The sequence below is a fragment of the Schistocerca gregaria genome, chromosome X (genome assembly GCF_023897955.1).
Source record: "Schistocerca gregaria isolate iqSchGreg1 chromosome X, iqSchGreg1.2, whole genome shotgun sequence".
Lineage (NCBI taxonomy): Eukaryota > Metazoa > Arthropoda > Insecta > Orthoptera > Acrididae > Schistocerca > Schistocerca gregaria.
This window is the reverse complement of record NC_064931.1, coordinates 211,977,119-211,992,886: the sequence shown is the minus strand read 5'-3', so window position 1 is coordinate 211,992,886 and position 15,768 is coordinate 211,977,119. Positions and strand designations below refer to the sequence as shown.

Below are 15,768 nucleotides of genomic sequence, written 5' to 3'. Positions count from 1 at the left end.
AACTGAGCCCGAGAACGCTTAGAGACTGCTGGCGGCTGGACACCAGCGAGAGACGATGTACCACGCTTCATTGCGGGTCATCCGCCCTGATGCCACCTACTCTGACCAAGGGCCCTCCCCACGGGCGCCACCCAGCCACGGCAAGAGCCACCTGGCAGGATGGCCGTTGCCGGGAGTCCCGATACCCCAGGAGGATAGGCATCTACTCCTTGGCATACGTGGGAAGTTAACGGCGCAGGCAGCATTAGAGCGATCCCTGTGTTGTCAGGGGGCTACAACCAACAGGGTACATGGCGGCCCCACCACAACGGACTGGCTACCGTGCTGGATGTTAGGTAACATGTGGTCCATGGTCGCCGTCGGTGCAGAAAGAGGCACTGCACAGTGCAAGGTGTTATCTGCACGCAGAAAAAGAGTCATGCCCAAGAGATGGAGAGCGGACAGGACTGCAGTTCAACGGTGTATAAGCTGGCGAAAGGTCTGACCGCAAGATGGACACAATGCACCAAGTAAGGCGCCCTTCCCCAATCGGCTCGCTCTTCGGAAAATTTTGAGAGATGGAGGTCACACCCAACAGGGGACCATCACGTAAGGCCGAAAAGTTTGAGACTCCTTTTAGTCGCCTCTTACGACAGGCAGGAATACCGCGGGCCTATTCTAACCCCCGAACCCGCAGGGGGACACTCTTGCATGGTGACCATTCAAAAACATCTACTGTCACCTCTGCACTCGTTAGTATCTAAAAAGAATTTCGCTGATTTATTTTCGCCTGGCTTGTTAACCATTTGTAATTTTCAGAGAAGCGTCTTGAGTACCGGATTTTGAGTAAAACCTACAAATTTCTCTGATTGCCATATCCAAATTTGCTTCTTTTGCCAAAACACAGCTACGTTTACACTGTCTCACCTGCATCTTGTGCAGACACAATTGTGAGAGAATTCTGGCCGTTAAAAATTACGTTCTTTCACCGGAAAAGTCTGTAGTAATTGTAACACGGTAGATAATAAAGTTCTACATAACAACTATATGATGAAATACTCTCCTTTCGGGGGTGCTATCATTTGCCAAAATCTCATTTCGATGTCTGAAAACATTTATGAAATATGAGGAATGTTGTGGTTATTTTACTCTGGCTTTATTGCTGGCGCGGTGCAATCGCAAATGAGATTGCTACATCATATCAGTTTTCTCGACGTTGGCGACAGACAGTACTTCTAGCTAAGTCTAAAGAAAAATTCTGTATTTCAGCTAAATTTCACGTGCAACAACATATTATGTAATATCCACCAAACGCAAAATCATTGCGACCTTTAACTTTTCATTGCTGACTTTTCCGAATTTCGCGAAGTACCTTACTTTCACGCAAATATCATAACGATGACCAAGAGCGAAATGAAGGATACATCATCACGAACCTGACATATAAAGGTATAAGTAAAGCAAAACTGAAATATTTTAGCGAATTGTCCCTGCAGAATCGTTTGAGAAAGATTGCAGGGTACGCGCCTCGATTCTGTCGTCGCTGGCCAGCCGAAAGGTGGAAAACGCTTATCGGCCTCCCCTTTGTAATATTAGTATATGTTTCGACAGCTTAAATAAACTTACATACGATAAACCATGCAGGTTCATAAAAATCATCTGTGTAAAAATTTCTTACATCGTCGCTGAGCAGCGACCACCTGATATTTCAAAGAATACCTTACGCGCCACGGAGTCCGCAGCTCCTGGTCGTGCGGTAGCGTTCTCGCTTCTCGCGCCCGGGTTCCCGGGTTCGATTACCGGCGGGGTCAGGGATTTTCTCTGCCTCGTGATGACTGGGTGTTCTGTGATATCCTTGGGTTAGTTAGGTTCAAGTAGTTCTAAGTTATAGGGGACTGATGACCTCAGATGTTAAGTCCCATAGTGCTCAGAGCCATTTTGAACTTACGCGCCACGGCGCGGAATGCGAATTGTTCATAAATTGTATTGATAGATATAATTTGTGTTTCTTATTTTTCGACAGCTGAAGAATTGTAATCCTCTCCTGTTAACACAGTCGTGATTTTTTTTAAAGACAGCGGACGCGTATATGGCAAGGTCCTCAATCACTAATTAGTTATTATAAAATATTACTATTGTTCAGTGCTACGGAAGAATTTGTGTGTGCAGCTAAGATGAAATATCGAAGATGTTAAAGGACTTTATTTAAGGGAACAGCCAGAAAGATAGAAAATTGAAATTGTATGGAACTTATTGTTAGCAATACTGACTAAGGTAATTAAATAAGCTATGTGCTCTCAAATGCAGTAGTGTCTGCTTATTACTTAATTTCCATGCTATCCATCTCCTATTAATAGGAACATAAATAACTGTGTTTTTATACAGCTACCAGGGACCGACTGCATGTCGGCAAATGTCATAGTTAAGGCAGAAGGCGCATTGCTATTTACCTTGTTTGTGATTTAAATCCAACCTCTTTTAATGTGTGGTGTAGTATAACAAAGAAAGTTTCCAGCTCTATGTGGTCCCTTGGGTTTCTCTGTTCGTAATTGCTGTGTCTCATATCCGGTCTTGATCGAACATGATCACGACACAAATAAATTAAGTGGCAATGCAAACTCTGTTCTTGATCTTGAGAACGCTACGCGTTCTGCAAACGATTTCAGGTGACATAAAATATGACATACAGTACTTAAGTTTTTTGAAAAGTCTTTGCTCTTCCCGCCAAGAAGTGGTGAAAAACTCAACAGATTTCTGAATCTTCACAAGAGAATAATAATTTGATCAAAATATAAATATCTTTTTTAAAAAGAAATACACCGCACTTGGCGCCCGAACAGGGACTCGACTGAAATCACGAATATCAGTCCTCTCGTGTTTGGTGCTAATATAGATGTATCTAACAATACATTTATTTTTCATGTGCAGGCTACGCGCTTAAAAAATTGTGGACGAAAATTTCAAAGTGGAAAGACGAGTCGACGGCGGAAAACGGAGAAATTTTATATCCAGTTGCCGACTTTCAAGACATCAAACGTAAGTTACTAAAAAATTTTCATATGCAGTTGTGACGCTGCAGTAGTACAGTTGTCTTTCGTGCTACATTACCATTCTTCCTTTTATTTCCATCTGCACATTTAAAAAATCAGCTTAAAATTATTGCTTTAGTCAAAATTAGTGGGATTTACAACGTATTGTCGAAATCCCATTGTTGAGTCTTGATTTCAATGTGTAAATATGGCGTCGTGTTACATGTAAAATGCTAGCGCTGTGTGCTAATTTGGTTGTTTAGTGTGCCCGTCTTCCATCTTGTCTTCTCCGCTTCAGTTCACAGTCATTTGTTATGTGAGTGCTACTCCCATACTTGACAGACAGCACGTGACCTGACGTCACAAGCGAAGGACAGACGCCCCGCGTAGCAGACCGCGTGTAGCTAACTTAAAACTTGACAAATAGACACCGTAAGATGGCGGAGGGTACACAGAAATTAATCCTGACAGCAGGTGACAGTGATCATATGAACAGTACTCAATGTTCGTTGCGCTCACGTGGAATTAGCATGCGAGTGGAGGAGGAGGCTAACGCTGGTGATATGATTGACACAGACCAAACAATTCAAACGATTATCGCGGGTTGCAACCCAACTGTAGATACGAATGCTATGCTCCTTCAGATCCAAATTGGATGGTAAATAATGATAGCGAAAAGGAACATATGCGGTTAGAAAAGGAACGAAAAAAGAAAGAGAAAGAGAAAGAGAGAGAGAGAGAGAGAGAGAGAGAGAGAGAGAGAGAGAGAGCTGAACGAGAGGAGGAAAACAAAAAAGGACTAATGCGAGCTTTTACCGATTTAAATAAGCATTGGATGCGGTAGATGAAAAATTTGAAGTGGTAAATGGAAAATTTGACACAGTAAAAACTGAAATAAATACCGACTTGAAAACTGATCTGAATACCCAATTTGGCGAGGTCAAGTCGGAAATTAGTGGGAAAATCGAAGCAGTAAAAACAGATCCGTGAACAGGTTTAGGCTGAGATCAAGCAGGTATCTAGTAAATTTGATGCAGCACTAGGAGCTGCCAAGGGTGAAATTAATGCCACGGTAGAAGCATACCATAACGAAACTGTAGCATTAAAGGGTAATTGTGATATCATCTCAAAGACGGTCAGCGCCCCGAAACTGCTTGTCACTAATATGGGAAAGGAGATAGATGATTTGACGAAACAAGTAGAATCACTTGATATAGAGGAGGAGGTAAAAATTACGGTAAAGGCTCACGCCGAAGTGTTATCCGACCACTACACAGAGTGGATGAAAACCAAAGACCGTCTGACAGAAAAAAATTAAACCGATAATTTTAAGTAATACTAATGCAGAGTATTCTCTATTTATGTTCCATATTTGACGCAGAATGACAAATTCCATCCAGTGAAATGGTAGCAAAGGGACTCCCATCGTGAGCGATTCTTGACAAACAGTTTGACGGCACAGTGTGATCCACGAACCAATGTGCAATGTGTGTAAAATAAGAAAGAATATTATCATGAAATAAACACGAGGCTATCGAGCTTGTAGAGACATTGAAAATTTGGAAACCGTGTGAAAGAATAATGAAAATGTCATGTCAATTTCATAGTTTGTAGCAGTTTAGAATTCTGTAGGTACTTCTACGTGTCTTTTTTTTCTGCGACAGTGCCTGTCATCTCCACTTAATGTATATAGATTTTTATTGTGAATAGTAAAATTTTCCTTGACGGCCGGAGTGGCCATGCGTTTCTAGGCGCTACAGTCTGGAACCGAGCGACCGCTACGGTCGCAGATTCGAATCCTGCCTCGGGCATCGATGTGTATGATGTCCTTAGGTTAGTTAGGTTTAATTAGTTCTAAGTTCTAGGCGACTGATGACCTCAGAAGTTAAGTGGCATAGTGATCAGAGCCATTTTTTAAAACTTTCCTCGTTGTTGTAGATGTTAAGAAAGCCTGTGACCAAAACAGAGATGCAGATGAACTGCACAAAGACAATTTTTACTAATGATCTTAACAATGAATGTTTTCTCTAGTATGGTAACTTTATGAAACGTCAAGTGTATAGTACTATATGACTACTGAATTTCAGCAATAGGCATGTATTAAAAGTCACTAATAATACGAGTGACATGAGGACGAAAGTAATACCTCCGGTATTGCTCTCCTCCTCATGGGAGGCAGTGTAACATTAGTATCTGTTTCGATAGCGTAAATAAACTTACATTCGATAATCTAACTATGCAGGTTCAAAAAACCCATCTGCGTAAAAATTTCTCAGATTGTCGCTGAGCAGCGACCACCTGCTATTTCAAAGAATACCTTACGCGCCACGGCGCGGAATACGAATTGTTCATAAATTGTATCGATAGAGATATTTTGTGTTTCTTACTTTTTGACACCTGAAGAATTGTAATCCTCTTCTGTTACCACAGTCATGGTAACTTTTTAAAGGCGGCGGACGCGTATATGGTGTGGTCCGCAATCACTAATTAGTTATTATAAAATATTACTATTGTTCAGTGCTATGTAAGAATTTATATGTGCATATAAGATGAAATATCGAAGATGTTAAAGGACTTTATTTAAGGAAACAGCCAGAAAGATAAAAAATTGAGATTGTACGGAACCTATTGTTAGCAATACTGACTAAGGTAATTAAATAAGTTATTGTGCTCTCAAATGCAGTAGTGCCTGCTTATTACTTAAAGAATTTCCATGCTATCCATCTCCTATTAATATCAACAGAAATAACGGTGTTTTTATAGTTTTTATACGGCTACCAGGAACCGACTTCATGTCGGCAAACGTCGTAGTTAAGGCACAAGGCGCATTGCTATTTACCTTGTTTGTGATTTAAATCCAACTTCTTCAAATGTGTGGTGTAGTATAGCAAAGAAAATTTCCTGCTCTGTCTGGCCCCTTAGGTTTCTCTGCTCGTAGTTGCTATGTCTCATATCCGGTCGTGATCGAACATGATCACGACACAAATAAATTAAGTGGCGATGCGAACTCTGTTCTTTATCTTGAGAACGCTACCCGTTCTGCAAACGATTTCAGGTGACATATAAAATATGACATACAGTGCTTACGTTTTTTGAAAAGTCTTTGCTCTTCCCGCCAAGGCGTGGTGCAAAACTCACAACACAATCTTCACAAGAGAATAATAATTTGATCAAAATATAAATATCTTTTTTAAAAAGAAATACACCACACTTGGCACCCGAACAGCGACTTGACTGAAATCACGAATATCATTCCTCTTGTGTTTGCTGCTAATATAGGTGTATCAAACAATACATTTATTTTTCATGTGCATGCTACGAGCTTACAAAATTGTGGACGAAAATTTCGAAGTGGAAAGACGAGTCGACGGCGGAAAACGGAGATATTTTATATCCAGTTGCCGACTTTCAAGACATCAAACGTAAGCTACGAAAAAATTTTCATATGCAGTTGTGACGCTGCAGTAGTACAGTTGTCTTTCGTGCTACATTACCAGTCTTCTTTTTATTTCCATCTGCACATTTAAAAAATCAGCTTAAAATTATTTTTTTAGTCTAAATTTAGTATGATTTATATCGTATTGTCTAACTCCCATTGTTGAGTCTTGATTTCAATGTGTAAATATGGCATCATGTTACATGTAAAATGCTAGCACTGTGTGCTAATTTAGTTGTTTAGTGTGCCCGTCTTCCATATTGTCTTCTCCGCTTCAGTTCACAGTCGTTTGTTAGGTGAGTGCAACTCCCATACTTGACAGACAGCACGTGACCTAACGTCACAAGCGGAGGACAGACGCCCCGCGTAGCAGACCGCGTGTAGCTGACGTAAAACTGTTGACAAATAGACACCGTAAGATGGCGGAGGGTACACAGAAATTAATCCCGACAGCAGGTGACAGTGACCATATGAACAGTACTCAATGTTCGTTGCGCTGACGTGGAATTAGCATGCGAGTGGAGGCGGAGGCTAACGCCGGTGATATGATTGACACAGACCAAACAAGTCAAACGATTATCGCGGGTAGCAACCCAACTGTAGATACGAATCTGAATACCCCATTTGGCGAGGTCAAGTCGGAAATAAGTGGGAAAATCGAAGCAGTAAAAACAGATCCGTAAACAGGTTTAGGCTGAGATCAAGCAGGTATGTAGTAAATTTGATGCAGCACTAGGAGCTGCCAAGGGGGAAATTAATGCTACGGTAGAAGCATACCATAACGAAACTGTAGCATTAAAAGGTAATTTTGATATCATCTCAACGAAGGTCAGCGCCGCGAAACTGCTTGTCACTAATACGGGAAATTAGATAGATGCTTTGAGGAAACAAGTAGAATCACTTGATATAGAGGAGGAGGTAAAATTTACGGTAAAGGCTCACGCCGAAGTGTTATCCGACCACTACACAGAGTGGATGAAAACCAAAGACCATCTGACAGAAAAAAAAGTAAAGGCAGAAGTGAAGGAAGTAGTAAGGGAAGTTACTTATGATCTTTTTGCGGAACCAGGAAAATCGGGAGACACCGTGTTATCTGAGCTAGGACAGATAAGGCGAACTTTAGCAGAACACCTTCCTCAATGGAAGCAGTAGGTCATTGAAGAGGTGCAGACACTAAATAACAAAGTGGAAATTCCCTCACATCCGATATGAAGCGAATGGAATAACTCGCCATACCGAAATGACAATACGCAAATTCATTACAGCCCTCCACTTGATCACACGTCATACCACAGTCCAACAGACACAATGCATAACCAACAGTCATAACCCACATGCAGGAAGAAAGTGTATTGAAACACTAAATATTTCCAACATTTCACCCACAAAAAAGTGACACACACCCGATCGTATTTTTGTGAAACTTCTCTGGAGTATTTCCGAACAGTTTAACAGACAAGCAAAGAATACAGTTTGTAACTGGGTATATAACAGGAGATGCCACCTTATGGGGAATAGAAATGACAAACAAGTACAGGAGCTACAATGAATTCGAGCGGATGTTTTTGAACAAATTTTGGAGAGATGGTGTTCAGCAGCGCTTAAGAAAAGAAGTGTTGAATGCCGGAATTTTCAATTCGAAACACGGCAGTCTCAGAAGATATTTCGAAAAATAGTTAGCAAAAATTAAACTCTGTGACTCGCCAGTTACAAATAAAGACGCGATCATGATATTGAAAACTATATTGTCCATCTCTATAAGGGAGAAATTAGTTAATGTTTCCCAGGACCATAACGAAACATTTCTTTCCATATTGGAGTCATTGGATTTCATTAGCGAAGACGCAGTAGCAAATGTCGGTAGCGCTCCGAATGAAGTGAGCAGGCGAAACAGTGGAAGTTACGCGGTCAACAATGGCAATGAGGGAAGAGCGAGCGGCAGCGGTAGCTTACTACCAACCGTCAGGCGGCTACAAAAAACAACAGGGGAAAAGGACAGTTTCGACCGAAGGATAATAATAAACAACGGTACAATCCAATGGATAGTACACAACGGCCACAGTACGGAAACAACACAATTATACACAGAATCATTCCTGAAACAAACCACCAGAGCAAGGAAGTTATCAGAGCGGACCAGCCTTTAACAGGACGCGTGAGTGGAAATTACATAAATGGCATGGGACGAGTGGAGGACAACAACATTTTGCTAATAATGACAACACAATACACTATGTGACCCAGAATACACTTCGACTTCCGACAAATAAAATTTTTCCGGTCACTCAAACGATTATGCAGGAAATCCGAAGCCGAAACGGTAAAGGACTACACAAATCAACTATGAGCAGAGTGGATCGGACACGGGACAAGAACCTTGTCCACCACCCTTCGTGCCACAGTCACAACACCAACACGAAACAGAGGACACTTTAAGAGCGATATCCGATAGGGAGAAACGTGACAATCAGGAAAACTAGAAACAGCATTTTTTAGCCTCCACAAGAAGCGGACACCAAAATCAGGCAGGCGTTGATTTCACTGACAACGTATGCAAACCTCCTCAAGAAAGCATTTGACAAAAAGGTAAATAAGGTTATTGAATATAGAGAAGGCGAGAGAATCTTACTAAGGACTCATTTTAAACCATTGTAAGGTGTCAGGCAAATCCAACACCTTCCATGAAAACCCTGACATGATAATCAAATCCAGTAGTATATCACATAGCTCCAAAAAAATCGTGACATTAAATTAACCAAATACGAGTAACGAGTAAGCAAATGAAATACCACAGACTAACACAAGAACGCCTAAATGCATGTCATACCTTCCCACCGCGAGACAGACGCAGTTCCGAGGGTAGAAACGAGAACAGAAGCCGAGAGCAGAACCGTGTTAAGCTAGAAGGCCCTACGGTAAGGGACGGACACCCACGTCGCCAGCTAACCGACAGAACCACCCCCCAGCCCATGTTAAAAGCTAGAGCCCTCCAGAAGAACACTATATATCTTACGATAACACTAAAAGGGCCACACCAGCCCCAAGTTTTAGCGTGAGACTTTTTCGCGTCTCTGTTACGTTGCAAACCTAAAAAACATTGCCCCACCACGAAAAGTATAACGTTTCTCATTGGATAGACAGAATTTTTGTAGGCGGAGCTTAAGGTTAACATTGAGGCTCTGATTGGTCAGATGAAAACACGGCCAGATAGTTTTTTTTTTTAAACCAACTTCGGTAAATTGTAGTAAGGAGAAGTTAGAAAAGAGTTGCTTCCGAGACGGCGAGCTGGATGGAGCTCCGCCGGCCGCCGCCCCCTGACGAAAACCGCAAGGTAATGAAGGCACGCGATGCCGCATTTTTGAGCGCATAAGGCTTCACTCAGAATTGCAGAAGTGATATCTGTTACATCCCCTTTTTACGTAATACTAGTGTCGATCGTCAATTGAAGCTCATGGTATTCACATTTGCTACGTAAGTTAAAATCTGCCACTGTAATTTACTACAAGTTAGATAAGTAATTCAAGATATTTGAGGGTCACTGTAGACCATTTTGGTAGTTTTCTCTTTTGTGAAACTTAATTTAAACCTAGATTATAGAAGTGATGTGGCATAGGTCATCCTTCGATACATTGTACATCTTGGAAACCCACTCAGGGAATATTCGTTCACATTTTTGTTGAACGCAGTTTGATTTTATAATCCTGTATTAAAATATTTCGTTTTATCAATAGTACAATTTAAAAACAATGTTTTGTGAGTAGAATAAAATTTCCAGTGGTAACTGCTTTTCCGACGTTATTTTACCAGCTAACTAAACATAGTTGAACTCCTTCCACTAAATTTAGTTTGTATTAAGATTCTTCTACAGGGAGTGTAGTGGAGCTGACGCTGAAATAATTAAGTATTTGGTTATATCATCGCTAGTCTCACTGAACTCTTCTGAACTCTAAATGTCATGTGTGGTCTGACGTCTCCTTACCAGCAACAGGTCACAGCTTCAAACTAGTCAATTCCCTAAAAGGGAAAAAAACACGCTCAGAGCGTCGTTACGCTAAAGTGGTAGGGAAACACGACATAGAACAACAGACACCACGCAGAATGTTAGACCATCGAAGCTACGAAAGAAAAATCGTAAGTGGCAGCGGGTTTATGAAGGCCCATATGTTATTGTCAGGAAGTCGCACACAGGAATTTACTTGCTAGCTGACCCCGTGACTAGAAGGATTAAAGGTCTGTTCCACCATAGTGACGTAAGAAAATTCCACAATGGTAACACAATAAATTTACAAGTATCAGTATATGATGCACGTTCTTGTGGTAATCAGTCCCCAACACGTATAAATCAGAGAGGAAGGAGTTATCAGAGCCCTTCTTTCAGGTCTTACAATAAAGGATTTTTTTTAGAAACTAGTCCCTCGGAGGACAAAATGTAGTCCTGTGTAACATAAGGAGTCCTAACTTTTCGTGACTAGAATCAAAGAATAACAGAGGATATCGTAATGAGAGCGACACATTACCTAAAAAAAAGAGTTAATTATAATATGCTAAAGAACATGTGTAAGGTCCAATGCTTAGAAGTAGTAATGTATGTGGAAAGCCGAGCGGTTCTAGGCGCTACAGTCTGGAACCGCGCGGCCGCTACGGTCGCAAGTTCGAATCCTGCCTCGGGCATGGATGTGCGTGATGTCCTTAGGTTAGTTAGGTTTAAGTAGTTCTAAGTTCTAGGGGACTGATGAGCTCAGAAGTTAAGTCCCATAGTGCTAAGAGCCATTTTTTTATGTGGAAAACTTCATTAGGAAGAGTGTATTAAAGTCTATGGCAGATAAGTAGTCATGACGCAAATTCTAAGGTGTAGCAAGTAAAAGAAGGGGTAGAGATAACGCTATATTATAAGTTCCATGGAAATGTTATACTTAAGAAATGCCAGCCGCAAGACTAAATATAGCGATTAGTAACATGAGTCCGCAATGATTTAAAGAGTGATGCCGCAGCAAAAATAAATAAATAAAATGAATGGATGACAGCTTCTTGTAGAAGACTACAGAGTCAAGTAACCAAGTAAATAATTGGTCAAATAAGCACATGTACAGAGGCATGTAAATGAATCAGTTATATTTTCTAAGTGAATGACACGCAAAAAGCAACTGCACCAGCATAAGCGCTCGCATATAAATGTTTCTTGTTTAGTATGATAATTTTTATGATGTCCAGATTATTTAAATGCTGATTGTTGGGTTCCTTTATAAAATCTTATCCAAAATACCGCCCCCTGATAAGCCATCAAGCATCCTATTCCAGGGATCAGCTGGTAGAGGTTTACTTGTACTGTCTGGGCGAAGCAACTCATATGAAAAGCGTGTAGGTTCACGACGAAATCACATTTTGCTTGTTGAAGCCAATTGGAGTCAAGCCACTTGTTTGGCATGCAATTGAGCTTGTTGTCTTTGTAACACGCGATTAGTCCGTCATCGCCGGTGTATTTTTAAGCGAATAGTATCCGGCATGGAAAAGGAGGCAGTCTCTCTGTCTGGAGGCTGTCCTCAATTTAAACAACACAGTAAACACAAGTTAATGGACACACAAATGAATAGAGTAATAAAAAGAGGCGTGTTCTCAAAGAGGAAGTCAGTTTGTCTTTGAGACCATTAAAAATGTGATTAGAATTTGACCGTAAAGAATATATGAAACTGGTAGCCGAGTTTATAAGACGAGATTGAAAAATATTTTAAGTGGAAGACGTAAATTTTAACTGGTAAGCAAGAGAGCCGTAAAGAAAATGATCGACAGCAGTTCTGTACTGGACGTGACCATTAGATTAAGAATACAGATGTGTATATAAATAAATTATGTAAATATTATTAGTCAAGGTATCTTGTCATCCTTCTGTGAACGTGTTATTTTTGCAAAGAGAAAGTGAGATGAAGGACGACGTTTAATTCACGAATTTTTGTGCGTCGAAAAGCGAGTCTGTGTCGCGACTATTTAAACCGCACCTTTTGTGAATCAGTTTTATTTCTAACGTGTGCAACTGTCAGTGCGTAAGTACCGTTCGCCATGCAGCCCTCGCAAGCCAGCAAAATAACTTATTTTCACTTACCTGTGAGTCCTTTACGGACAGTTGACGAGTGGTACGACGAGATGACTTCGTGCAGGCTTCCTCGGTGAAGCAGCAGCAGCAATCCTCAAACAACGTGCTTTAAACGCAGCACTTTGTCGGCTGACTGCACAACACACACCTAATCTACGATTGCGCGCGCGATACTGGACGGTGTTGATCTGTCAACATTGCCGCGCAGCGGCGTATGACGAAATAATGGATATTTCAAACTTTAATGGCCGGGTCCGCGTGGCTCGCTCCAGCAATGATTGAGACTTCATACTACTTTGAAGGACATTGTCCTATATGTATATAGCAAACATATTTTAGAGACTGAAAGAGAACGATTTGTATTAATCAAATAATAATATGGTCACGACTAGAATAAATTTCTGTCACGGTCATAACGAGGTTGATATTCGACTTCACCGCTGTCATAAACAAGAGCAGAAATCAGTGGGAAATGAAAGAAAGAAATAAATGATCCTTACCCATCCTGAACCCATTGTAATTAAACCGATAATTTTAAGTAATACTAATGCAGAGTATTCTCTATTTATGTTCCATATTTGACGCAGAATGACAAATTCCATCCAGTGAAGTGGTAGCAAAGGGACTGCCATCGTGAGCGATTCTTGACAAACAGTTCGACGGCACAGTGTGATCCACGAACCAATGTGCAATGTGTGTAAAATATGAAAGAATATTATCATGAAATAAACACGAGGCTATCGAGCTTGTAGAGACATTGAAAATTTGGAAACCGTGTGAAAGAATAATGAAAATGTCATGTCAATTTCATAGTTTGTAGCAGTTTAGAATTCTGTAGGTACTTCTACGTGTCTTTTTTTTCTGCGACAGTGCCTGTCATCTCCACTTAATGTATATAGATTTTTATTGTGAATAGTAAAATTTTCCTTGACGGCCGGAGTGGCCATGCGTTTCTAGGCGCTACAGTCTGGAACCGAGCGACCGCTACGGTCGCAGATTCGAATCCTGCCTCGGGCATCGATGTGTATGATGTCCTTAGGTTAGTTAGGTTTAATTAGTTCTAAGTTCTAGGCGACTGATGACCTCAGAAGATAAGTGGCATAGTGATCAGAGCCATTTTTTAAAACTTTCCTCGTTGTTGTAGATGTTAAGAAAGCCTGTGACCAAAACAGAGATGCAGATGAACTGCACAAAGACAATTTTTACTAATGATCTTAACAATGAATGTTTTCTCTAGTATGGTAACTTTATGAAACGTCAAGTGTATAGTACTATATGACTACTGAATTTCAGCAATAGGCATGTATTAAAAGTCACTAATAATACGAGTGACATGAGGACGAAAGTAATACCTCCGGTATTGCTCTCCTCCTCATGGGAGGCAGTGTAACATTAGTATCTGTTTCGATAGCGTAAATAAACTTACATTCGATAATCTAACTATGCAGGTTCATAAAACCCATCTGCGTAAAAATTTCTCAGATTGTCGCTGAGCAGCGGCCACCTGCTATTTCAAAGAATACCTTACGCGCCACGGCGCGGAATACGAATTGTTCATAAATTGTATCGATAGAGATATTTTGTGTTTCTTACTTTTTGACACCTGAAGAATTGTAATCCTCTTCTGTTACCACAGTCATGGTAACTTTTTAAAGGCGGCGGACGCGTATATGGCGTGGTCCGCAATCACATATTAGTTATTATAAAATATTACTATTGTTCAGTGCTATGGAAGAATTTATATGTGCATATAAGATGAAATATCGAAGATGTTAAAGGACTTTATTTAAGGAAACAGCCAGAAAGATAAAAAATTGAGATTGTACGGAACCTATTGTTAGCAATACTGACTAAGGTAATTAAATAAGTTATTGTGCTCGCAAATGCAGTAGTGCCTGCTTATTACTTAAAGAATTTCCATGCTATCCATCTCCTATTAATATCAATAGAAATAACGGTGTTTTTATAGTTTTTATACGGCTACCAGGAACCGACTTCATGTCGGCAAACGTCGTAGTTAAGGCACAAGGCGCATTGCTATTTACCTTGTTTGTGATTTAAATCCAACTTCTTCAAATGTGTGGTGTAGTATAGCAAAGAAAATTTCCTGCTCTGTCTGGCCCCTTAGGTTTCTCTGCTCGTAGTTGCTATGTCTCATATCCGGTCGTGATCGAACATGATCACGACACAAATAAATTAAGTTGCGATGCGAACTCTGTTCTTTATCTTGAGAACGCTACCCGTTCTGCAAACGATTTCAGGTGACATATAAAATATGACATACAGTGCTTTCGTTTTTTGAAAAGTCTTTGCTCTTCCCGCCAAGGCGTGGTGCAAAACTCACAACACAATCTTCACAAGAGAATAATAATTTGATCAAAATATAAATATCTATTTTAAAAGAGAAATGCACCCCACGTTCCGCAGAAACGAGTGAACTCGTCAAGCACTTTGGACAAAAACGGGTCCCGCGCATCGGCCACCGTATCCCGCGTGAGCTATACCTCAGGCGTAGGTGACCTATTGATCAGATGGAATTACAGTTTCTTGGAGACATACGAGTCTCAACTTTTACCTTCAATTGGGATAGTAGCTGAAACAATGAAGTTAGTAGTAAGTAGGAGTCCCAGGTTCAAGTCGCGGCCGTGGCACAAATTTAGAACTACTGAAACCTAAGTAACCTAAGGACATCACACACATCCATGCCCAAGTCAGAATTCGAACCTGCGACCGTAGCAGCAGCGCGGTTCCCGACCGAAGCACCTAGAACCGCTCGGTCACATCAGCCGGCGCAGAGGAGAGTGTTAACTTGTAATAGGGGTCAACGATTTCCATAGATTTTTGAAATGAATCATATACAGTTTTATTGCACTGTTACTAGTGACTGAATTCGACCTGTATGTAAATAAAAAACCCACTCATATAACTGATAACAAACATTGAGTATACTGTATCACCGTCAAGACTGATACAGCGTTACAGGAACTTTTCATTTTAACCCATTTCTGTGACATGCCTTGTCAGTTACCAAAGTTTCGAGAGTGGATTAATAAAAAACAGAGAAGAATTAAAGTAATGGTTTTCATGCTTCAGGTGTTCTACTCAGCCTGCCTGCATTTGAGCACAATGCACAGAACAGGTCATATAACCATGTGGAATAGAAGTTCTTCTTTGGGCTGTTGTTCATCTTGTTGGCTTGAATATCGGTTACGTCATCAAAACGTTAACCACTCATG

General features: G+C 40.7%; 1 protein-coding gene across 2 annotated transcripts in view; it reads right to left on the bottom strand.

The window, feature by feature from the left end:
- Positions 1-12,807, bottom strand: part of LOC126298407 (diacylglycerol kinase 1-like) — a 1,060,073-nt gene extending 1,047,266 nt beyond the window's left edge. The window contains exon 1 of one of the 2 annotated variants that reach the window (XM_049989725.1): positions 12,542-12,807. The gene's annotated coding sequence lies outside the window, so the exon portion shown is untranslated. The remainder of the gene's footprint in view (positions 1-12,541) is intronic. The other variant, XM_049989723.1, reaches the window with a different exon arrangement.
- Between the last annotated feature and the right edge of the window lie 2,961 nt (positions 12,808-15,768).